Below are 25,993 nucleotides of genomic sequence, written 5' to 3'. Positions count from 1 at the left end.
ACAAACGGCGCAGTGATTTGTTCAAATAAGGGCCGCTGCATCTGTATATTTTAGCCCAAATTGGTAGTAGCGCAGGATCTGTTCTTTTGTTTTTATACATGTAAGGCCAATCCTTTTACCCACAACATACTTCCAGCAGGAGGAGCACGGTAATACGCACAGTCTGTACTTTATCAATGTTGTAATATTTTCATAACTACTGTTCCAGTACAGTAAGAAAAATCTAAATTAGGATTTACCGCATAGAAACACAATATCAGGGATTTTAACCTGTTTTAACTGTTTTTAATTTTCTTACAGATTGAAAAGAAAACTGTTTCCCTCTTATAACAGAGACATTAGAAATATTTAATTTGATCTATTAATATTATAATAGGTGAAGTACAGTATATAAAATGGTAACAGAGGAACTCATGGTTCTATACATTAGAAAACATATAACACCACAATCCAAAAACGAGAAACATGTTCTAAATCCACTAAATTAGACATTAATGTCTTAAATAAGATGGTTTTGCAGCATTGTGGTTCAGCACCATGGGGCCTAAACTAAATTAATACTTGTATATTATTTTGTGCATCAAAATTCCAGTGCAAACAGTTATAAAAGCTGTGTTGTAGTTGTATGTATGACAACTTCACACATATTAGACATATTATGCTTTTTCAAAAAAATGTTGGCGCATGTTGAATACACGATTTATAAAAAAAAAAAGGAATATGATTGAGCACACAGAGTAGAAAACAAATAAGGAAAATTCAGAACTATGCAAAAACAGAGTCTCCAGCTGGTACTTTAGGTGAATGTCCCAAATCATCAGTAATTGTAAAGCCAAAAAAAAAAAAAAAAACAGTGAAGCTGGGCACATGGATATAAATATTGAAAAAAAATTGGTTACATATTAAGAATACTGATATTTCGGTCCAGCATTTATCAGAACATGACTGAATAATATGTAATCTTGTCCCCCGGTTCTCTGTATTCCCCGCCTATTCCCCCCATTGGTGATGCGGGGGTGTCAGGTAGGTGCCGGTCACTGCTGAGGGAGATGCAGGCAATGAGCAGCTGCTGGAAGAGGTGAGTGCATCACCAAAGGCGCACCACCATCTTGTTTTCAATTGCGCATGCGCGAGACTCGGCGTATGCACAGAACTCTATTGAGGACGGGGGCCATTAGAAGGAAAGATGTGCATGCGCAGTACAGCGCATAGTGGCGGCTATTAGCCAGAGAGGGCTCCACGGGACTACAAGCCCCATGATGCCAGGAGCTGATAGTCATACGGTGTGCAACAGCCAATAGGGCTTGGAGGATCTTCTGGGAGAAGGATGATAAATTTTTGCGTGCTGAGGAGCACGCCAGTCTATGAAGGGAGATGAAGCTGAGAGGTAGTGTCCAGGGAGCTGTGCTTCCCTTTAGAAGGCCTAGCTTAACCGCCTTAGGCCCAAGGTAGACCCTGAGACCCAAACCAGATTGTAGCTGCTACAGGGACAGGCTCCTTAGACAGGGACTAGCCCCATTAGTTTCTATAGTGATAGGGATCTAGCCAGGACACGGCTGCGCTGGCCTTAGGTGATCTGGGACCAGATCACCCATCTAATCCAAGAGACATTGTACATGGTGGTACATTCCACGCGGGACCCACCCAATGTAGAGGCGTAGGCATCGCAGTGCTTCATCACTGTGCACCAGGTACCTCATCTCACCAAGTGCACCAACTATACACGGGCTAGTGGGGCAGTGCTGTCAAACACACACGTGAGAGAGTGAGTGACTCTGTGGACATCAGGGTGTTGGGTGCCATGGGGCACCTTAGTACTTGGGAGTAAACCCTGTGAGGGTGAGGACACGGTGCACAGGGAAGCACGGTGAAGGGCCACGCCTGCGAGGCTTGTAAGTTTTGGAGTGTTATTACTATTATTCTGTGCAGTAAAACTGTTATACTTACACAAGTGTTTTTTGTTGCATTGGGTCCTGTAACAGGGTAATTCCACATAGTAGAATCCTGTACAGGTGGAGGCGCTATGATAATCGTCTCAAGTACACCCCAGGTTCCCAGTAGCAGAGGCTCAGGTTTCCTGTGAGCCTCAGGTATTGCACCGCACAACACAGACCGTAGCCACACATCTCCCAGGGGGTCGGGGAAAGTGCACTACAAATACAATGTAAACCATGTGCATTTTTATTTATAACTAGTGTTAGTAAAGATAAATTATTAGTGTGATATTATTTATAGTAGCCATATACTGACAATATTATATATTGCTAACCTAAGCAACTTCCACTTGGCCCTACCACTTTAAACATCCTTTTTAGGGTTTACGCCAAGTTGAACTTGGCCAACGATTTTGAAACACTTTGTCTGTTTTTTGACACACAGGCACATTAATTTTGAGTACATATTATTAACATCTGTATGTCTAGCGCAGTCTAAAAAAGCAGTGTGCAACACTTAATGAAAATTCCACCATGTGTGCTGAAGAAACATACAAACATCTTACTGTACAAGATGCCACTACAGATTGCCACAACATATTTCACAACTCAAAGGGACATTGTTATAACTAAACATGTATTATGCATTATGGTTCACAACATTCACAGAGGGAAATATTCAAAGAAAAATATTGTAATTCTGGATCAAAAATATGCACCAAATGTATCAAAGATAAAGCTTCCGTTGAAGTCAACATGATTTTTCTTTGATTCACCTGGTGCGGTTTTTTTTACCCCAGAATTGGACCACTTTTACTTTGGGAGATATTTACAAAAGTGTTGCAACTACAAAACTGGTGCAAAAATAAATGAAACAAATAATACCTGATATGTCGAAGAAACAGAATCTCCTTGAAAGAAATGGCATGTTTTCTTTTGATAAATATGGCACAAATATGTTCTACTAGTTTTGCAGCTGAGACACTTTAATCAATAGAACCCATGGCCCTCTAATAATTTTCTTAACTGAAGAGACAACATGATAACATGCTTATTTTAAGTGTTGCACCCCTTTCTGCCTCTAACGCTCGAATATAAGGCTATGGCTGCATGTGCACCCGTTTCAGTCGCGACCTGTGTTAGGGGGCTGTGCTTGGAGTGGAGAGCAGGAGATCCGACGGGGGTGTGGCAGTGGTTCGGCCATGATGTCACACGGCTGGTTCGCCCTCATTGGCTAAAACGCTGCCGTCACGTGGCCTATGCTCGGCCACCACGCCAAGAGTCAAAAATCTTGTCTTTTGGCTAAAGAGTTCGCATATTGCTGCTTGTGTGTGTATATATATATATATATATATATATATATATATATATATATATATCTGAGCTACTTGATATCAGAGCTGGCAGGGTGAATTGGCCTCCAGCAAAAAAATTGTCAGTCAGACCCTTTTCCGTTTGATAATTTGTGAGAGAAAATTAGGAAATATACAGTATGTGTAGCTGTATTAATCCCTGTAGATTATCTATATACATAAGAGTTATTCCATAGAAATCATCATATGCAAAACCCAGCAAAGACAAATAAAAAGATTGCAATCAGTCACTGAACATGCAAATACAATTCATTACCTTGTCATTCTCTGCAGAGTGTATGATATTTTTGGTCCATTATATGTTTCAGGGTAAACATGATTTTAGAGGATCATAACTTGTGTTTTTCAAACATTGATATATGGGGGCCGATTTAGCGTTACATTGGAACATATAATTTGACACAAAATTGGATAACGAGAGTGAAGTCGTAGGGCTAACATATTGAGTGGTCACAAATGTGAGATTTGTTGTCATACAAATGTAGCCATGCATAATAATGACTGCGTACATCTTCCCTGTTGGCAGTAAGTCCTGGTAAGTAGAGGCCTGCCAACAGTAGTTATAGAGGTTTTACCTCACAACCTGGTGTGGTGCCCTGTGTAAGGAAGGGAGTGGCTGTATGCTCTGAGTCCCTGGATAGTGACATCAGAGATGCGCCTGCCACCTGAGGTATAAAGGGCACAGTACTGTTAGTTAGTGTAGTGTTAGCCAGCAGTTGTGTGAAGCAGCTGGTAAAATGTATGCTCCTGCATAAGGGATTGGAGGAATACTTTTGTGACCCTAGTGCTGTAACTAGCGGTAGCAGAGTGACCAATCAAGTCTGTCTAAGCCACACTGTGTCCAGGGACCTGGCGCAGTGGTGATCTCCCTAGGAGAACGGGAATCCCACTTCAATACGGGAGGGCGTACCTGGCGAAGGGACAGCACGGAGAGATGTGCAGCTAGAGCCGGCAGCTGCATGGGGCAGTCTGCTACATCCCATTCTACAATAAAGATGCCAAGTTCAAAGATACCCCCACTGTGTGAGTGTGAGATTACTCTGCAGTGGCAGTCACCACTGAGAAGGAGTTCCTCACCAGGACCATCTCCCTGCGGAAGCATAGATCCTGATGAGGTGGAGGCGCTGCACATGAAGTAAGTTGGACTCGTAACCACTACCTCAGATGCCTGTCCTGCTGCCATCCTCTATAACACCAAGCGGGAGACTCAGGAGTCCTGTTACTAGCAGGTGCACCACCACACACGACCTTGTAATGGGGACCGGTTAGACCACACGGGCCAATATGAGATTGGGTGGGTCAGACAAGGGGGGTCCAGCCGTTACAATTGGAGGCGCTGCTGAGATACCTGTTAACAGGACAGGCTTTTGCTAGGCACACGCTAGGAAACAGGGAGAGTGTCTGCTGCCACTTTGTGCTGTGTGGGACAGAGCCAGGGGTATTCAGGGAGATGCTGGAGCTGCATGCCGCAAAGACGCCTTGGGATCCGTTAGGGGTTAGTGAGTCTGGAGCCGGGGGCTATTGCTGTCCTAGTCGCCTTGAGGTAGCGCTAGCGGGGGACGCCTGAAGGGGTAAACTGGTAACTTAGGGCAGGAATTCTGGAAGGGTCCGCACTAGGCTAGCCAACAGTAGGTCGACGCCCAAAGTACTGCATGGAAGAGCCAGAGTACTCTAGTCTCCATTCCAGACCACTTACCAAGGAGCACAGACTGGAGGAACGTGTTACAGTAGACACAGAAAGAGTGAGCCTAGCCTGAGGTAGTGCAAACACGAGTCAGATCTACGTTAGGTACACAAGGTGGTGCACAAGGCATGTTTATTGTACGGATGTGGTAGCTGCCCCGCCGAGCGGAGCTCCATGTACAGGAAATCAGTGTTCAACGATCAAGAGAGACCTGTCGGAATGGAGGATCTGCACAGAGCAGAAGGTCCAGGATGGCAGGGTGAGAGAACCGTCAGAATGGAGGATCTGCACAGAGTAGAAGGTCCAGGATGGCGGTCAGAGGAAGAACACGCATATGAACTGTGCGTGGACGAAGAACAAGCTACAGAAGAGACTTTTGTGAGTTTGTTGTGGAATGGCGTGAAAGCCGTGGCTGAGCCGTGTTTATCATGTTTTTGTTCTCGGGATGATACCCCTGAGAATAATGAGCATGACAGTGTTATCCGGTGGGAGGAACGAAATGGACTTTGTTATACCCCAATTGACAAACAGCCAGACGTTGCCTCAAATGGGAAAAAGGACAATCCTTACCAAAATGGCGGTTCCCGCGTTCCCGGGACACCGCGTGGGCATGCTGCAGAAAGTCTTGCAACTTTGCAGTTTGCTAATTGTTGGCCAGGATTGGCGCCAACGAGAAAACTCCACCCCGATGGGGAGTTTGGCGCGAGAGCTGGAGCCGCACCCTCATGGACTATGACTCACTCTGCACCTGTGCTGGGTCAGCCTACAAGTCTACGAGACATCCCCCTAGTCTCAACCAGGGGGAGTGGTTTGCAGTTCCACTGGATATCGATGGAGAAGGAAGGAGGAGGGGTTGCCAAACCCGCCCCTGCCCTTCAGTTGCGAAGAGCCATTGACCAGTTCAGACCTCTGAAACGAGTGCCTCCGCTGGTGAATATGGCTGAAGTTGCTGATAAAGTGGACCAGAGTCCGTTGATCTCTACACAACCCTACTCGGCTCCAGGAGGCTTCCTGGTCATCCGTGTGAAGGGTGTGGAGACTGTGGTGTGTCTCTGCCTGCAGTGCAGACTGCCAGGCGGGGCCGTGGGCAGCGAGGCCCGATGCCCCCACTGTGGACTGCAGTACATGTGGCCCATGACCACTTTTGTACCGGTACAAGCTGTGGGAGTAGCAGGAAATGTCCCGATGCCGATCGACGAACAGCCGGGAGCACTATGGAACGCGAGTGCCGGTCCCGCGGAGTCAGAGTCAGGTTCGGTGCTCCCGACGGAGAAGCCCAACCATCGGAGAGGTGATCACCGAGGAGTCCATTGCCGGTCTCCTATTGGGATGCCCAGACCGAACTGCGGGTTGGGATCCTCGGACGAGGAGTGTGCTGGGCTGTCGAGTGCGATGGTCAGAGAAAGAGACTGTCATACTATTGGTACGCCATGGAGAGATGCCATTCCCCGTGGTGTAGAGACGCAGAGTAGAGTATCTCCAGTACCGCAACCACCTGATCGCCGGAGTCCCACTGCCGTGGTGACTAGTGGATCGGAGGGAGGTTGATCCACCCCGACCCTGCGGGGTGCTAAGAGGACACAGTGCCTTTTGCAGATCCAGGGGGTGGAGGAGAAGGAAGAGCCAGACTGGATCGCGCAGCAGACAGGCGATGACAGATGTCCTCGTGGAGGAAGAGATCCCGATTGGGGATCCAACCCAAGATGGCGTTGAAGCACGTGCGTGCGCGGAGGAGATTCCGGATGACCAGAGCGGCATTGAGTGGGAGATGATCGCGCCTCTACGGTCGAGCAGCGGAAGTCGTTCACCTCCTGCCAGACGGAATGGGCGTTCGAGCCGGAGAGCAAGAAACCCAGCTTCTGGTGAGAAAGAGAGACTTTGTACCGAAGCCGAGACAGGTATTGCTGGGGAGCAGGTCATAACCCTGCCTATACCTACGGTTCGGTCCCGTCCCCAAACCCCATCCACACCCAAGGTTAGCCCCAAGGCCCTAGCTAAAGCCCCTGTCCCCGTCACTATTTCATTCTGGTCCAGTTCTAGCTTAGGGTTGTCTGGGGGTTCCCGGGGTCCTATCCAAGAACGGACTGGAAGCCTGGACTGGGGAACGTCTGATGATGGATCGGAGGGTGGAGGGAGGATTTCTCGACATGGGTCGATGGCCAGCGAGAGTTATAGCGCGCTGGGTATTGAGGGCGGACACTGGTCACAGAGTAAGAGCCCAGTGGGGCGATCTGAGGGTACGTCCGGGGTATCTTCGGGTGGGCCTGATGAGGAGTCAATAGAGGAGTCTATAGAACCTAGCTCCGAAGAACGGAAGGAGACTAGGTGGTGGGCCCCGTTGTACGAGGGGTATGTCGCTTGGTACGACCGCACCCGATTTATCCTAGAAAGGGATGGGGTGGTTGATCACTGGTGGGCTGCCGGGGACTTTGATGATGAGGCATACCTTAGGGCCCTAAGGGTAAGGTGGGATCGCATCCAGGCAGGCCTTATTACCCCAAGGGGATCCGCAGGGCTAGAGGACCCGGTAGAGGCAGATGAGCCCTTGTCATGGGTGCTGCCCGGATCGGCTGGCAAGAGTAAGTTAACCAGGACTTGCCGAGCTGAACGGGTTATTGCGGCTAAGTATAAAAGGTCGCATGGGCTTGAGTACCCATATGTACCGGAACCTCTAATGAGAGAAATAGAGGAAAATAGAGAAAGGTGGCTCAAAACCGATATTCAGTAATATATCGTAGATAAAGGGGGAGCCATTAAAGGAATTCAGGCCGAGCAGAGGGTGTCCAAACTTATGCGGGTCTGGAAGATAGGACGCAGTGTGTACATGCACAAAGTGGTATATTGCAACGAGCGAGGGTTACCACGGGAATACAGCGTGACTGTGCATGATACCGCGGGGCGGGAGGTGAAGAAGCCAGATCCTCGACATTATTATTGAGTGCCCAATTAGAGTGGTCTGCTTTTTCTTTAGCGCTCTCTGCTGGTCAGTGAGTGAGATGGGCTTGCATTATTATGTCAATGTGATGATGTTTGCCATGTTATTTGTGTGTTCTTTTGCAGTGTTTCCTGGCGCAAGGTACACCAAATTTAGGTCCCAGCCGGGACGGTGGGTATTAACCAGGGGGAGTATGTAGCCATGCATAATAATGACTGCGTACATCTTCCCTGTTGGCAGTAAGTCCTGGTAAGTAGAGGCCTGCCAACAGTAGTTATGGAGGTTTTCCCTCACACCCTGGTGTGGTGCCCTGTGTAAGGAAGGGAGTGGCTGTATGCTCTGAGTCCCTGGATAGTGACATCAGAGATGCGCCTGCCCCCTGAGGTATAAAGGGCACAGCACTGTTAGTTAGTGTAGTGTAAGCCAGCAGTTGTGTGAAGCAGCTGGTAAAATGTATGCTCCTGCATAAGGGATTGGAGGAATACTTTTGTGACCCTAGTGCTGTAACTAGCGGTAGCAGAGTGACCAATCAAGTCTGTCTAAGCCACACTGTGTCCAGGGACCTGGCGCAGTGGTGATCTCCCTAGGAGAACGGGAATCCCACTTCAATACGGGATGGCGTACCTGGCGAAGGGACAGCACGGAGAAATGTGCGGCTAGAGCCGGCAGCTGCATGGGGCAGTCTGCTACATCCCATTCTACAATAAAGATGCCAAGTTCAAAGATACCCCCACTGTGTGAATGTGAGATTACTCTGCAGTGGCAGTCACCACCGAGAAGGAGTTCCTCACTAGGACCATCTCCCTGCGGAAGCATAGATCCTGATGAGGTGGAGGCGCTGCACATGAAGTAAGTTGGACTCGTAACCACTACCTCAGATGCCTGTCCTGCTGCCATCCTCTATAACACCAAGCGGGAGACTCAGGAGTCCTGTTACTAGCAGGTGCACCACCACACACGACCTTGTAATGGGGACCGGTTAGACCACACGGGCCAATATGAGATTGGGTGGGTCAGACAAGGGGGGTCCAGCCATTACACAAATAAGAACTTTATTAAGAGTTGACAAATAAAAGATGCATATGGCCTTTTGCATGCGGACCGGTAAAACTATGAACAAACATGTGGATTGCGTAAGTGTTCTTCATGGACATATGCCATGGCTTCTTTTCCTGCTCTAGTAATGCACAGTCGCTACCTGACACAGAATGTTTTACAGTACAATAGAGCAGGAGGTAAGAGAAGGGAATAATTTATTGGGATATTATGGTTGCAAACAAAAGTCACACCCCAAAGAGTGTAGTTTTTAAAATCGTCTGATGATGAAAATAAGCACAAGCCTTATGCACATGTGCTTGTTATGCACAGTCATATAACTGCAACAGATGTACAATCTGAACATAAGCAATTATGATAATTTAAAATGTCATTAAGATAATTTTAGACCAGATGCTAACGACTCCGTAGCACCTAACAGAGATTATATTGGCGCAGTGATAATATTTTAATGCCAACGTTATTTTTGCATTTCCGGCAAAACTCTAGAGCAGGTCCTGATTCCTAATTCTAAAACTATTCACTTGTGCAAACATTAATAAATAATTGAAACAATCTATTTTACATAAACCATAACCTACACAGCCTTATTTCACAAGCTTTTTCCTCCGACGATTTAAAAAAAAAATTGATAAATGATGTGAAACAAACATTATGGATCTTGTTTTTTAGATTGACTAATAGCAAAATTCTCTCCGGCGGACGAGGAATCCCTGATCGCGGCAGCCATTTAAAAAAAATAGGGATCCCGGTTATAATGCGGTTTCATTCTGTGGCCCCCGAGCACTACGTTATAACGGGGTTCAGCGGTATATATATATATATATATATATATATATATATATATATATATATATATATATATATATATATATATATATATATATATATATATTGTGACATAGTCCAAAGATGTTAGGCAGCTTTCTGCCCCGTTTTAGGTCAGAAAGTGCAGGAATAGTTCAAAATGATCCATTCCACAGCAACACATTAACTCAGGCTGGTGGATGGAAAATCCAGACCACAGTTTACAATGTGTCTAGTTTTCCCTCACCTGATCTCCTAATCACTAGCACAGGTATTTAGAGCAGAGAGGGTTGCATTTCACTCTCTCTTCTTAGAGCCTAGAGACTGGGGGTTTCGCTGCTCCCCTGCATCCAGTTCGGGGTGGATGCCCCTTCAAGTAACACAGTACCAGAGGATTTGCCTGGACACTTGGGACCGAGTTCCCACCACGAACAGATAAGACAAGCAAATGTTTATTGCTGTATCTAAATGACTATATGCTTTATCTAGTGACCATAAATCAGAGGGCATTGTTTTAAGCTGTGGAACCAGGTTAGTTGGCCCAGCAGCAGTTAGAGAGAAAGATTCTGCTGTGTAGTTAGATCCCTGAATGGGATAGGATTTTGTTTATATGATTTGGTTTTTGTTTCTTGAAATAACAGTGTGGGAAATACTATAACACTGATATGAGTAAACCGCTGAATGTTAATATCTGAGTTCCTCTTGCCTACACATGTTAAAGCTGCAGTACCTTACTTGGATGAAAATAAAGCAGGCAAAAGCCTGAGTTAAGCAACGTAATACTTTGCATGATCCTGTTTTTGTATAATTAACCCTAGAAGACTGTGTCGGGAAGAACCCAGACAGACGTCAGCGCTACAAAAGAGGGGCGTTTGTCACAATATGTTGAAGAACAAAACACAAAAAAGCACAAGCTCCATAGCGGGTAACTGTGTACAAAATGGGTACATTTATTTAAAGGAAAGTGTCCCTAGGAGATACACTTACAGGATGCTAAAATAACACAAACATTGGAGAGAATCTGTAAGGGGCGTAATCTACAGGAGCGGGAGTGTCCGACAATGATACTGTGCACCTGATATGGCTGTTTGAAACTCCTGCCACGAGTGCTGCAGCATTTCAGCGTCTCCAATGCTCAGATCACTTCCGTGTGTAGTTCACTGCTGGAAGTGAAGGCGGATCAGCCGAAAAGAGAACTCAGGACCTCCTCCCACACGTCCGTCTAAGATGACGTCACCACGTCTCTACGCTTTTCGTCACGTTGCGTGACTTCCTCAGGAAAGATTGGTTGGTGTAGAATAGCCAGTTATATAGGGCAAAGTCCACGTAAACACAGCAACAATGATCAAAAAAGACTGGAATCAGCATTGCTGATTCAAAACAGATAGTAATAGTATAATGTTGGTGTTAGTAAAAATAATTAATAATAAAATAACATAAAATACAAAGTGTACTATTTATAACTAACAAAAATAAACCAGTGTAAGTACTTAATTTTAATACATTGGTAATATGTGTATATAAATAACCACTAGCAATACCAAGTGATATATATATATAAAAAGTTATAGTGCCCATTAATGATTGCTATATTAACCTAAACTAATCTAATCTAATATGTGAAAGTGACTTAAGGATTAACTCAACTATTTATTTTATGAAATAGAAAATTAGTATACTCCCTATATAGGGACAATATATATTAATAAAATTGAATGAACCATGTAGATTTACAGAGTGGGCTATAAACAACTATATACAAAAAGGGAAGGAAGAAAATAACAAACCCCAGGAATTTGGAGATACCATATAAACCCACAGATAGTGGTATTGGATGTAACGAATAGGGATGACCCTATATGAACCAGGAAGTAATAACCCGAACAGGGAGAACACAGACAGCAAAAAAAGAACAGACTCAGACCTGTGTGCTCGTATCTAAACACTCGTTTAAACCTTTGGGTGAGAGCGTGTCAAGGGAATAAATCCAGAAGGATTCCCTGACACTTAGTGCTTTGAATCTATCACCACCCAATTTTGTTTCAGGAGTAGTCTCAATACCCATAATCTTAAATTCACTGGGATTTTTTATATGAGCCTGAGAAAAATGCCTAGGAACACTGCGTGCCAGAACCCCCTTGAAAGTAGCTCGTCTATGCTCAAGAAATCTGACACACAGTGCTCTTTTGGTGCGACCTACATATATGATGTTACATGAACAGGAGAAAAGGTACACAACATAGGTAGATAAACAGTTGACAGAACTCTTGAGTTGATGCACCGAATGATTACTATGTGAAGTAAATGTATCAGACATTAGGAGGTGTCTGCATGTAATGCACCTTGATCTACCACATTTCCTATTCCCATTTACAAGCTGATAATTACCCAAAATCTGAACAGTATTGCTGAGTTTGCTTGGTGTTATTAGATTTTTGATACGCATAGCTTTACGAAAGATGATGGGTGCTGTAGGGGAAAGTTGATCTTTAAGGTGGGGATCTGAAAGCAAAACTTAACAATGTCTGTTAACAATATTTTTAATTTTGTTTGAATAACCGGTAAATTAGGTAATACATTTCACACTATCCTCAAAAGTGTTCCTATTTTGAGACTGGGATGTCTGTACTGAATTCTTTAATTTTGATTTAGCAAATCGTAGTTGCTCTAACTTTGTTGAAGGACTCCTGTATAATGTTGTGATTGTAACATTTTTGTCTAAAGTTGTCAATTAGATGACACAACTGCATTTCAAATGTGTGTTCTGACGAGGAGTTTCTCCTGAACCTATTAAACTGGCTCAGGGGGATATTTTGTAACCATTTTGAGTGATGGCTGCTCGTCGAGTGAAGATACCTGTTAACCATCACATCCTTGAAATGCACCCGCGTGTTGATGTTACAGTGGCGACCAACTTTATTCTAACTCGGCTAGCTCCGCGAATTTAAGATTATCCCGGTTATGTGCGGTTTTGTGTCGTTTTCGCCCAGAGTGTATTGCGTTATTTTCGCGCCCGTGATTTAAGCATTTTATTCCCGCTGTCTGCAATTCTGCAATGCCGTGTAAAAACGCATGGGGGCGTTTGCGAGCTGTTGTCTTTGAAGTTTAATACCTTCGCGGTTTAACCTACGTCAGTACACAGTCTGTGCGTGCGCACGCAGTAATAGTAAAATTGCATATTTAATTTATTTTAAAGTACAGTACTGTACATGCTCGGACCCTGTTGGGGTGAAGTGAGGGGGTTCCTAACATCTGGGGGCAAAATGGATTTTATTTCTAGGTGCCCTAGAACAGAAGTTCCCATGCCAATTGGCCGTGAACTTGACCGAGGCCTTAAGTAGTTCCCACGCCAATTGCGCGAATATAATTTAAAATAATCCGTTCTGTGGGTCTGAACGGGTTGAAATTCGCCTGGTCCTCATGCGAAAGGACCCTTGCCATAGTGGCAAAATATCAGCCTTGCACGACCCCCGGAACCGGAGAAACCAAAAGACATTTTAAAAGCACATTACCAAAGTGGCTTTTTTTCTGCCATGCAAGTCAACGGCAGAAAACTGAACTTTAACATTACCCTGACTCCGTTCTGTTGCCACGAGAGGGTCGCAATTTGCCATGCAATCCTGCCGCAACTAGGACTACATGGTGACCGAATCTGAGCCCTCTAGGTTGAACAGAACCAGAGTTGTGGGTTCCAGGCTTCTGCTCATTCTTACTTAGCCGTTTCAAAGCAGCGCGGCTTTCATTACGGTCAATGGTAGGACCCTCCTAGCCGGCGTGACCCTTTCTCGCCGCCATTACTGCTCGGACCCTGTTGGGGTGAAGTGAGAGGGTTCCTAACATCTAGGGGCAAAATTAATTTTTACTCTAGGTGTCCTAGAACAGAAGTTCCCACGCCAATTGACCTAGTTCCCACGCCAATTGCGCGATCATTGCTCTTTTTTTACAATGTTGACGATCTTGCGGCTTTGCGGTCAGGCAGTAAAAAAACAGTGCAGCAAGCCTCTACAGTACATTTGTTACACTGTCAAAGGAGCAAATGGAAACAATGTGAGGCAATTCAACATGTTATTTTATTGGTGGAGTCAGTACAAAAACATTTATTTACAAATACTGTACAATGTTGAAACATTTAAAGTGCACATCAATTCTAACCATCAACACACAATAATATATACTGAAGCCTTTATTTCATTCTTCTGGCAGATTGAAATCGGAGAAACATTTACAAAACATTTGTAAAACATGGAGAAACATGAAAAATGGACGTTTATACTGTATGAATATTAATTTATAATATATATTCAGTATATATATATATATATATATATATTTATATATATATATATATATATATATATATATATATATATATATATATATATGTATATATATATATATATAAATATATATATATATATATATATATATATATATATATAATCTAATGTTTGTTTTTGGTGCATGGGGCACAGGGAGTTAAAGTGACTTGCTTTTTATGTACTGTATTTGGGGTTGTATTTGGGGGTTTATTCATCAAATTATTATGATGAACTGCCTTTTGAAATTACAGTGCTGTTAATTATTTCAGCCACACACCTCCAGAGTTTTTAATCCCTCCCTAGCCAAGCGTCAATCGGCTGAGTCATCCTATCCAACCAACCCCCTCTCTCCACTTGGTCGTTAATCTTCTGCATATTGCCATTGTGTTCTTAATCCGCCCATAGCCGAGCTACAAAGACTCAGTACGCCTGCATCTAATCACACCGTTCCCCTCCCCCAACCCTTAGAGGCCTATTTTGTAAACGGTAACGCTTTGGAAAATCCCCTCTCGAATTTGAAATGTAAATCTGATGTGCACAGCACTGTGAGAATTGAGAGTAAACTGATATTTCATCAGGGTGTGAAAACATTTGTCAGTCAGTATGGTTTACCGTCACATGTTTTAAATACAATACAGTACATTCTTTAATATCTTTAAAATAAAAATATATAAATATATAAATATAATTTAAAATAATCCGTTCTGTGGGTCTGAGCGGGTTGAAATTCGCCTGGTCCTCATGCGGAAGGACAATTGCCATAGTGGCAAAATATCAGCCTTGCACGACCCCGGGAACCGGAGATACCAAAAGACAGTTTAAAAGCACATTACCAAAGTGGCTTTTTTTCTGCCATGCAAGTCATTGGCAGAAACCAAAACTTTAACATTACCCTGACTCCGTTCTGTTGCCAAGAGAGGGTCGCAATTTGCCATGCAATCCTGCCGCAACTAGGACTACATGGTGACCGAATCTGAGACCTCTAGGTTGAACAGAACCGGAGTTGTGGGTTCCAGGTTTCTGCTCATTCAGACTTAGCCGGTTAAAAGCTTTCTCCGCCATTACGCTCAATGGTAGGACCCTCCTCGCCGGCGTGACCCTTTCTTGCCGCCATTACTGCTTGGACCCTGTTGGGGTGAAGTGAGGGGGTTCCTAACATCTAGGGGCAAAATGAATTTTTACTCTAGGTGCCCAAGAACAGAAGTTCCCACGCCAATTGACCTAGTTCCCACGCCAATTGCACGATCAGGCAGTAAAAAAACAGTGCAGCAAGCCTCGACATTCTAGAAACACTGTATTTTGTTATACAGTACTATCAAAGGAGCAAATGGAAACAATGTACAGTACAGTAAGACAAATCAACATGTTCTTTTGTTGGTGCAGTCAGTTCAATAACATTTATTTACAAATACAATGTTGAAGCATTTTAAGTAACATCTCCTTTATTAAAGAAACACAGTACTATATACAGTACAGTACAGTGGGATGGTGCGCAACACTGTCAGTCATACCTGCACCAGTTCAGTCCTATAGGGCAGCAAACAGGGCAGGTTTTCAGGGCAACCTTGAAAACCGTGCCTGTTTGCGGCCCTCAGGGACTGGAGTTGTGCATGTCCTGTGTAAAAAAACACACAACAACATCTCCTTTTTTAAGTACAGCGGGTGCTGTAGGGCAAAACATGTACAGTACAATACAGTATGGTCTCACTAAAAGTCCTCCACATTCTCCATCCATGGCCGATTCCTTGCATGGCGCAAAACGCCATTAATGCAGTCTCTAACGCCTTTCATTATAGGATCTGTAACTGGATAAAAGCGCCGCATTTCTTCTACAATGTTTTTCCTTAAATTGACAGGAAGCGCCTTTTTTACGCGATTCCCATCGTAGTTCACTTTGAACACCCACTCGCAGAACAACGAGTAGGGAACATGGTGCTTAAAAATGATCAAGGCATACTTGTGGGGTACACCAGCATTCTTCACCCTATAATTCTCCCTGAGCTTCGGTGGCAGATCGCACAGGGTGATGTCAGGCCGTTTCGATGCGAGCGGGTGTAGGTGTTTTGGGAACGGGTGTGCTTGAGGCGACGGGCAATGGTAGGTTGTCTGGGAGGAAGCTTTCCTCCGGTCATGGTCGCCGTGTTGTCTCCTGGCGTGGTCTTGACGGGGTTGTCATCTCCTTCTCAACGGCATACATGTACACTACATCTTCTGGTGGAGGGGGTGCGCTTGGTGATGAAAGGGGGTCGAAGGTCCCATTCATCACATCCATGTCACCCCCCTGCTCCGGCATCGGGGAAACAGGGGCATTAGCACCGAGCAAATAATGTATGCCCGCAATGTCAGCCTCTATCTTCTCCATCCATCGATCCATCCGTTGTTCCATTTGTAGCATCCGTTGCTCCACATTTACCATTGTCTCCATAAGCAGATCTATCTTTGCCAGCACAATAGAATTCCCGCGGAGATCCACACTTATCCCATTCAGCATCCGGTCTAACGAGCTGCTTCTTGTGCATGGCGTCTGGACATCTGGGGGGATGGGTGCAACGGAGGATGAGATGGGGGTTCCATGGACAGAAGCGGCATCGAGGGAGAGTGGAGGATACCCGGTAGAGGATAAGCGGCAGCGTCATCGAAGAGGGATGGAGAAAGTGACCTTTGGATTTCCGGGCGAGAAGCAGAGTCGTCCAAGAGCAAAGGAGACAGTGACCCGTGGATTTCAGAGGCGGCAGCGTCGTCAGATGGAACCGGAGATTATGGGGGTGGAGAAGACGGGCTGAAGTTTTCCGGGACAGCTACAGCAGAGTCGTCGAAGCATATGGGAGGAAGTGGTCTGCGGATTCGATGGGTTGGCTTCCAATCGTTTTGTGTCGAGAGTACATCGCCGTATATCTTCTTCACATAATGAGGCTTACGTCTAAGAAAACCCTTCACCTTTGGGGTCAGCAGAAGGTTTTCTTTATTGGCCTTAGCCTGTCGCTTTGCCCTTGGCATGGAAACGGCAAACGCCTTTCGCTTTTTCAGCTTGACAGGCACGGCAGAGGTGAGTGGGTTCTTGCGTCCATAGAACCGGGGTTGCTCCATGGAAGCAGGTGGCACAATGCACTATCTGGACAAGGGCAAGTTCAGATAAAGATCATGGAGTGGTGGGCTATGCAAAGTTTGTGACCTTTTATGCATGGCGACCAGGTACAGGTGTTGAAAGTGGGCGTACTCTAATGTGAGTCATTACTGTACTGTATAAATACACCATCCAATTTGTGTATTGACTGCACATAGAATACACATTGACTAAACATCGAATATACATTCTTGTGTTTGTATTTCTTTCTACTCGCAGCAATGCCTGTTAAAAAGATTTCAAAGGATCTCAGCAGGCGAATTAAGGAGATCTACACTAGCGGACACCGAATTGCTGCTATCCAATGCTGGTTAGCTACTTCTGGCCTCGTTGTGCCATCAAACACCGTAAGCTATCATGCATATGGAAAAAACAGAGACCGGAAAAGGGCACCAAGGGTAACAAACGCGTAAGTATATTTAGAAAACCTAACAAAAAAAAAATATAGAAAATTGTACGTACTGTACTGTTTATACAGTACAGTACATCTACAGTACAGTTCTGTATCTACTGTAATACTGTTGTTATTTCTGTTGATTTATATTACAACATAGTTTGTCTATTTATATTTATAGTACAGCAGTATACATTTTTTGTATATTTCAATTTATCTTACAACGGTATATATAGGATGTATATTTATATTTATATTACAACAGTATATTTATTTTGAATATTTATATTTATAGTACAACAGTATATATATATTTTGTCTATTTATATTTAAAGTACAGCAGTATACATTTTTTGTATATTTCAATTTATCTTACAACGGTATATATAGGATGTATATTTATATTTATTTTACAACAGTATATTTATTTTGTATATTTATATTTATAGTACAACAGTATATATATTTTGTCTATTTATATTTATAGTACAGCAGTATACATTTTTTGTATATTTCAATTTATCTTACAACGGTATACAGTAGAGGCAACGTTTATTCTAACATTTGCCGTAAACTAGCCGGGTTACATTCTGGGTATGTGCTGGGTATGTGCTGGGTATGTTCTGGGCTAGTTTGAGGCACGTTTAAGGTATTTCTGCATTGACTAACGACCCATAGGATTAACACAGCAGGGATCCCTGGCAGTCCAATTCAGTTTGAATGGAACTGCCAGGGACCCCCGCTGTTAATCTGATAGGCCATTAATCAATGCAGAAATGCTGGGGCTAGTTTAAGGAAAGTTGAAGGCAAGTATTCAGAATGTACCTGGGTGTTTCCTGGGTTTTTTGGGGAATTCCCACTGGTTTTTGTTCGATAAGAGTTGCCTCTACTGTATATAGGATGTATATTTATATTTATATTACAACAGTATATATATTTTGTATAATTATATTTATAGTACAAGAGTATACATTTTTGGTATATTTATATTTACTGTATATTACAACATTATATTTATATACATTTTATATTGCTGCATATTTATAAAACAATATATTTTCTTTACATTGTAGGGAGACAACTCTTCTGGTGGACACAATAAGTGAGGAGAATGATGCATTAAGGAGGAGAATGATGCATTAAGGGTTAAAAACACTCTGCAGGAAAAGCACAATCTGACTGTATCCGAGAGCAGCATAAAGAAGATGAGACGCAGCATTGGATGGAAATATGGACATGTGAGGTTAGTACTGGACAGTACAGGAGGTAAAAGTGTTGTTTAGCAAACTGTACAGCACTGTGCTGCTAAAAAATTTTATTCCTTGTCATTACAGAGCGTACCCCATGATACGGGACGCAAAAAACATCAAAAAAGTGGTCCAGGCCCAGGCATGGATCGACTGTGGGGAGACTTTCCAGGATTGGATCTTCACTGATGAGTCTACTGTGTCGCTGGAGAGATTTGCAAGATTTGTGTTCCACAAAAAAGGCCGCATATCTTTGAAGCCGTGGCCAAAACACCCTGTGAAGCTGCATGTGTGGGGTGCCATCTCTAGGCATGGACCGGGATGCATTGTCATCTTTTAAGGTAAAATTTATCAAATATAATGTCGCCTAATGCACTGTACTTGACTAGTGTTGCCTTACCGTATGCACTGTACTGAACTATTGTGCAGTTTTTTGAGCACTTTTCTTTTCTTGCTATAGGAATCATGAATAAAGCTTTCTTCCAAGACAACATTGTGCAATACATCACACGCGAGTTCCCCAATGGTCACCGCTTCTACCAGGACAACGATCCCAAGCACACCGTGTCACCGGCGCATATCCTTGAGCGCGGCATCAACTGGGTGAAGACGCCAGCGGAGTAAGTGCAGTAGACCGTGTCCCATTTTTGTTCCCCACTGTTTTTAGCTCTTAAACCAATTGTCCTTTCTTTCCAATGACAGATCGCCAGACTTCAATCCGATCGAAATGGTCTGGCATCAGCTGAAGGACCATATCCGGAAAGTGGCGAAACCATCCAAAAACGACGAGTTTTTGAAAGGCATAATGAGTTTTTGGAACGATGTACTCACCGTGGAACGCTGCAATAAATATATAGATCATATTGCCACTGTGTTGCCCATTGTCATCGCGCGTAATGGGCAAGCATCAGGAAAGTAGTACTGTGCTGTAGTATTGTAAGTACAGTATGATACAGGTAAGTATGGCACAGAATTTTTCTTTCCAGATAGTAAGAGTATACACTACAGTAGTTAGTTTTTTCTTTACAGAGAGAGCAGCACCAGCCATCAGGTTACAGTACAGTACATAGAATTTAACAGTAGTCAGAGTATACAGTAGTTACAGTATACAGTAGACTAGTTTGACAGTACTACAGTAACTGCCTACTAACTGCTCCATTTTTTTCTTTCCAGAGAAGCTGCACCAGCCACCTACAGTAGTTCTGCCATAATATAGTACAGTACGCACAGACAGTACAGTACAGTAACTGCACTATTTTTTGTTTTCTTGTCGTTCCAGGAAAAAGGGTGGCCTAGGGGGAGGTGGGGGCGTTGTGTCAAGTCAAATCTACTTGTACAGTCAAATGTATAGTATATAAACAGCAGTAATGATGTACACAAAACCTCTCCTCTCTCAATCAACTATTGTACTGCAGACAGAATGAGGAAAAAATAAAGACGGAAAAAATTATATTACCATACAGTATATAGTATATATATTATACAGTACATTACAGTACTGTATATAGTATTAAATAATATTCTTATAAATGTGCATGACTCATGTTTCCCCATGTTTTACAAATGTTTTCCAAATGGTTATCCAATTTCAAGCTGCCAAAAGAACTTAATAAAGACTGCATTACTGGTATGTATTATTCCTGATTATTTTTATATTTGTATTTTTTGGTTCCTGATAAAATAAAATAAATATTTATTCACTTTCCTGCGAATCATAATCATTGACAACCACCCCTACAGTGCACCAATGAATAAGAATGTTTTGTAAATGTTTCTCCGATTTCAATCTGCCAGAAGAATTTAATAAAGGCTGCAGTACTGTACAGTACTGTATGTATTATTCATGATTATTTTTATCTTTGCATTTTTTTTCCATGATGAAATATCAGTTTACTCTCAATTCTCACAGTGCTGTGCACATCAGATTTACATTTCAAATTCGAGAGGGGATTTTCCAAAGCGTTACCGTTAACAAAACAGGCCTCTAAGGGTTGGGGGAGGGGGATGGTGTGATTAGATGCAGGCGTACTGAGTCTTTGTAGCTCGGCTCTGGGCGGATTAAGAACACAATGGCAATATGCAGAAGATTAATGACCCAGTGGAGAGAGGGGATTGGTAGGATAGGATGACTCAGCCGATTGACGCTTGGCTAGGGAGGGATTAAAAACTCTGGAGGTGTGTGGCTGAAATAGTTAACAGCACTGTAATTTCAAAAGGCAGTTCATCATAATAATTTGATGAATAAACCCCCAAATACAACCCCCAAATACAGTACATAAAAAGCAAGTCACTTTAACGCCCTGTTCCCCATGCACCAAAAACAAACAGTAGATTTTATATATATATATATATATATATATATATATATACTGTATATATTTAAATTAATATTCATTTCATACAGTATAAACGTCCATTTTTCATGTATCTCCATGTTTTACAAATGTTTTGTAAATGTTTCTCCGATTTCAATCTGCCAGAAGAATGTAATAAAGGCTGCAGTATGTATTATTGTGTGTTGATGGTTAGAATTGATGTGCACTTTAAATGTTTCAACATTGTACAGTATTTGTAAATAAATGTTTTTGTACTGACTCCAGCAATAAAAGAACATGTTGAATTGCCTCATAGTGTTTCCATTTGCTCCTTTGACAGTGTAACAAATGTACTGTAGAGGCTTGCTGCACTGTTTTTTTACTGCCTGACCGCAAAGCCGCAAGATCGGCAACATTGTAAAAAAAGAGCAATGATCGCGCAATTGGCGTGGGAACTAGGTCAATTGGCGTGGGAACTTCTGTTCTAGGGCACCTAGAGTAAAAATTAATTTTGCCCCTAGATGTTAGGAACCCTCTCACTTCACCCCAACAGGGTCCGAGCAGTAATGGCGGCGAGAAAGGGTCACGCCGGCGAGGAGGGTCCTACCATTGACGGTAATGGCGGAGAAAGCCGCACTGCTTTGAAACGGCTAAGTCAGAATGAGCAGAAACCTGGAACCCACAACTCTGGTTCTGTTCAACCTAGAGGGCTCAGATTCGGTCACCATGTAGTCCTAGTTGCGGCAGGATTGCATGGCAAATTGCGACCCTCTCGTGGCAACAGAACGGAGTCAGGGTGATGTTAAATTCAGGTTTCTGCCATTGACTTGCATGGCAGAAAAAAAGCCACTTTGGTAATGTGCTTTTAAACTGTCTTTTGGTATCTCCGGTTCCGGGGGTTGTGCAAGGCTTATATTTTGCCACTATGGCAAGGGTCCTTCCGCATGAGGACAAGGCGAATTTCAACCCGCTCAGACCCACAGAACGGATTATTTTAAATTATATTCGCGCAATTGGCGTGGGATCTGCTTAGGGCCTCGGTCAAGTTCAAGGCCAATTGGCGTGGGAACTTCTGTTCTAGGGCACCTAGAAATAAAATTCATTTTGCCCCCAGATGTTAGGCACTGTATACCACTGTACAGTATACTGTAGAAAACACATAATGAAACGAAACTGAACATGTAGAATAAATGCATAGTTTTAATTATTCGGGTTTATTACACAGTAAACTGTACTGCCAGAAAACATCAGCATACAGTACAATATTATCCATCGAAATCCCCCCATTAGCCATTTTCTTTTTTGAGGAAAAACAAAAATAAAAGTTTTAATGTACAGTAATGGTCAGCCCCCTAAAGAAGTACCCAGCCTGCCCCACCAAAATAATACGGCAACAATACAGTACTCACCATAGAATTTCCCATTCAGCTGGTGCTGGCGCCGGTCCACTGCCAGTCCAGCGTTCTTGATCATCCACGTTGATAGTTTGCAGCAGGACTAGTCCACCTGTAGTCAGCTGGTGAGGCTGGAAATTGCTTAGGTACATGCAAGCTTCATCAAAACTGCACGCGAAATCCGTCTCAGGCTCAGGGTTGTCACTGACGGTGGGACCGTCATTGGAAACTGGTGCAGGTGCTGGTGCATTGCTTGGCAGCGACTGTCGCTTCTTAGTTGGTTTTAACACGACCCTTCGCCTTTTGCCGCCTCCATGATCATAGATACGGGAAAAATCCGGTGATACACACCAATACCCTCCAACAAATTGGGGCTCAATACGATAAAAACATGGATCGCTACATAACCTTTTTCTTACTGCACGCTTCCACGTATGAGGAGTTGGTGAAAATTTGTAAAAGTCATAGTTTTCGATAAAATACTGATCAATTTGAGCAACTGTTGCCATCTTATCATCTGTTGCATTAATCGCGGCACATATCAAATACGCGTAACTTCTGCAAGGTTTTTGGAAACGGGCTGCACTTGAACACTCATGGCGGGAGGGTCTCTGGAGAATACTGTAACTGAAACTGGTCTTTGTCTTTCTTTAATATGAAAAGCCTAAATTGATACATTTTTGCAACCTCTTGCTTCAGACTCAAGGCCAAGGCCAAGGCCAAGTTACACTAGCACACTGTGGTGCAGTATCTTTTTTAAACGAAACACCAGCAAGCCGACACATTACTGATTCGGCGCATTACAATTCATGAATATCTGCCATCTGACGGACACGCGAAGCATTGCAGCCTATTAAAATCCGAACCATTATCAATAAACGCATCAGCCGGGCATGACCCGTGGCTGGGAACGCAAGATGAACGCGGCATGCGCCAGATGAACAGCGTCGCATTCCAGGAACATGCCAGGTAAAAACCGGTGATTTGTTAGAATAAAAGCTGCCGCAGCAGTACATTCATTATCAACCGACAACTCTAGATCTAGGAAGACCGTACATGAGGGGGTAATATGATGGGTGAATCTGAAGCCAAAATCATTTTTGTTAAATTCAACAAGAAGTTGCTCGAGAGTTCCCCCACACCCATCCCATATGACAAGGATGTTGTCAATATAGCGGCAATAGAACACCTGGCCCGCCCCCAGCCGCACATTGGACCAGATGTGTTTGGTCTCCCAGTACCCCATAAAGAGGTTTGCGTAGCTGGGGGCAAACCTGGTACCCATGGCCGTACCACAGGTCTGGAGACAGAAGCATTCACCACACAAAAAATAATTATTTTCCAAGATAAAGCTGATAAGGGAGAGAATGAACCTGCACTGTGTATCATGCAAATTTCCACCACCTCCCAAAAAGTGCCCAATCGCCTCGAGACCCTTGATATGTTGGATACAAGTGTATAACGATTGGACATCACAGGTGGCCCATTGATAAGTAGATTTCCATTGGATCAAAGAGAGGGAGTCTATGACGTGGAGCTTGTCCCTAAAATGTGATGGTAATTGGACCACATAAGATTTGCATGGCATTCCCCAGAATCCCTTGCTGCAATGGAAGTGCTGTGTGCTGGGTGATAATAGTGAAACGCGGGGTTGCAGACCTATCTAAGACATGCAAATGAGCATACAGTAAAATTTCCATTTGCTACAGTATATGCTTTACTGTGGATGTTTTTTGTCACTTTTTTTACCCACCATAACCATTATATATTTATATATATATATATAAAACATAATACTGAGTTAAGTTATGGTGAGTAAAAAAAGTGACAAAAACCCTCCACAGGAAAGCAAATATGCAAATATAGCTGTATACTCATCTGCATGTTTTAGGCAGGTCTGCAACACCTCCTTTCCCCATTATCACTCAGCATACAGCACTTCCACTGCAGCAAGGGATTCTGGGAAATGACATGCAAATGAGCACACAGTGTCACTTTTTGCCTCAATAACCATTTTTAACATGGTTCCCTATAGGCTTAAGCTTGCTGCATGGTCACAGCTTTGAGCACAGCCAGGGTTAAGGTGCATACCCAGAAAACCAGGCGGGGTTGCAGACCTGCCTAAGACATGCAGATGAGCATACAGCTATATTTGCATATTTGCTTTCCTGTGGAGGGTTTTTGTCACTTTTTTTACTCACCATAACTTAACTCAGTATTATGGTTTAGCCTATCCCATAGCCTCGCTTGCATTCCCAGTAAAATCAACCCCACACTGATGAGACCCATCAAGGTCGAAACAGCTGTCTGTGGGTGGTTTTCTGGGTATGCACCTTAACCCTGGCTGTGCTCAAAGCTGTGACCATGCAGCAAGCTTAAGCCTATAGGGAACCATGTTAAAAATGGTTATTGAGGCAAAAAGTGACACTGTGTGCTCATTTGCATGTCATTTCCCAGAATCCCTTGCTGCAGTGGAAGTGCTGTATGCTGGGTGATAATGGGGAAAGGCGGGGTTGCAGACCTGCCTAAGACATGCAGATGAGCATACAGCTATATTTGTATATATATATATATATATATATATATATCCAAACAAGAGTGACCTAGGCGCAAGTAAAACCAAGAAAAACAAACATAGGGTAATACGTTCAAACAGTTGGTCTACTAGGGGGTACGATATGCACTTACAGCAGGTAGAATAAAATCAGGCCTTGTATCCACTCTGGGATCAGGAACAATGAATGAAGATCTGGAACAGCCAGCAGCAACTCATCTACAGGAACCGTATCCTCGTGTGAAGTATCACATATAGGAAGAGAAGTGGGACACATACATAGTGTAACACAGTTTATTTTAAAATTTAATAAAAAAGACAATAGGTAAAATACTCACACTTTGTGAGTTTGGGTAAAAGCGTTTGAGAATTTAGAGCTTCTCACACTCATCAAGGGTGGGTATACACAGTCTCTATTGGTTCCTTATAAAATGTCCTTATAACCACATGCGGTGTTATGGCCAACTTCCAAGGGTATGGAGTCACTTTATAGGGCACTCCTAATAATATCCAGAGCCTCTGAGGGTGGGGTACTTGCTCCGTTGTTGCGAGACCCGTAGTAAAGGGCCGTGTGTCTCTTTAGCTGCACCTAATGTGCAAGTAGTACTCACGCTACTTCTGGGGTACAGTGTGATATTTTCCCCCTTGGTTAGTGTCCGCCTCGATAGTCTGTGGACCTCCCCGCTTCTCTGACTGTTCCGGTCCTCCGTGGCCGTCCGCCTGCACGCAGCGGCGTGGTGACGTCACGTCGTCTCGCGAGATTCTGGATCCAAATCTCCCGGTCGCTGTGTTGATCTATGTCCCACACCTACTCGTTAGAAACATGTACCATGCCGGTACACCGATACAAATCACTG

At 43.6% G+C, this 25,993-nt stretch overlaps 1 protein-coding gene across 6 annotated transcripts in view; it reads right to left on the bottom strand.

Moving 5' to 3' along the window:
- Positions 1-25,993, bottom strand: part of CSMD3 (CUB and Sushi multiple domains 3) — a 1,548,521-nt gene that overhangs the window by 1,333,259 nt on the left and 189,269 nt on the right. The gene's annotated exons all lie outside the window — the stretch shown is intronic.

This window comes from Ascaphus truei, chromosome 2 (assembly GCF_040206685.1).
Source record: "Ascaphus truei isolate aAscTru1 chromosome 2, aAscTru1.hap1, whole genome shotgun sequence".
Lineage (NCBI taxonomy): Eukaryota > Metazoa > Chordata > Amphibia > Anura > Ascaphidae > Ascaphus > Ascaphus truei.
This window is presented reverse-complemented; position numbering and strand designations above follow the sequence as displayed.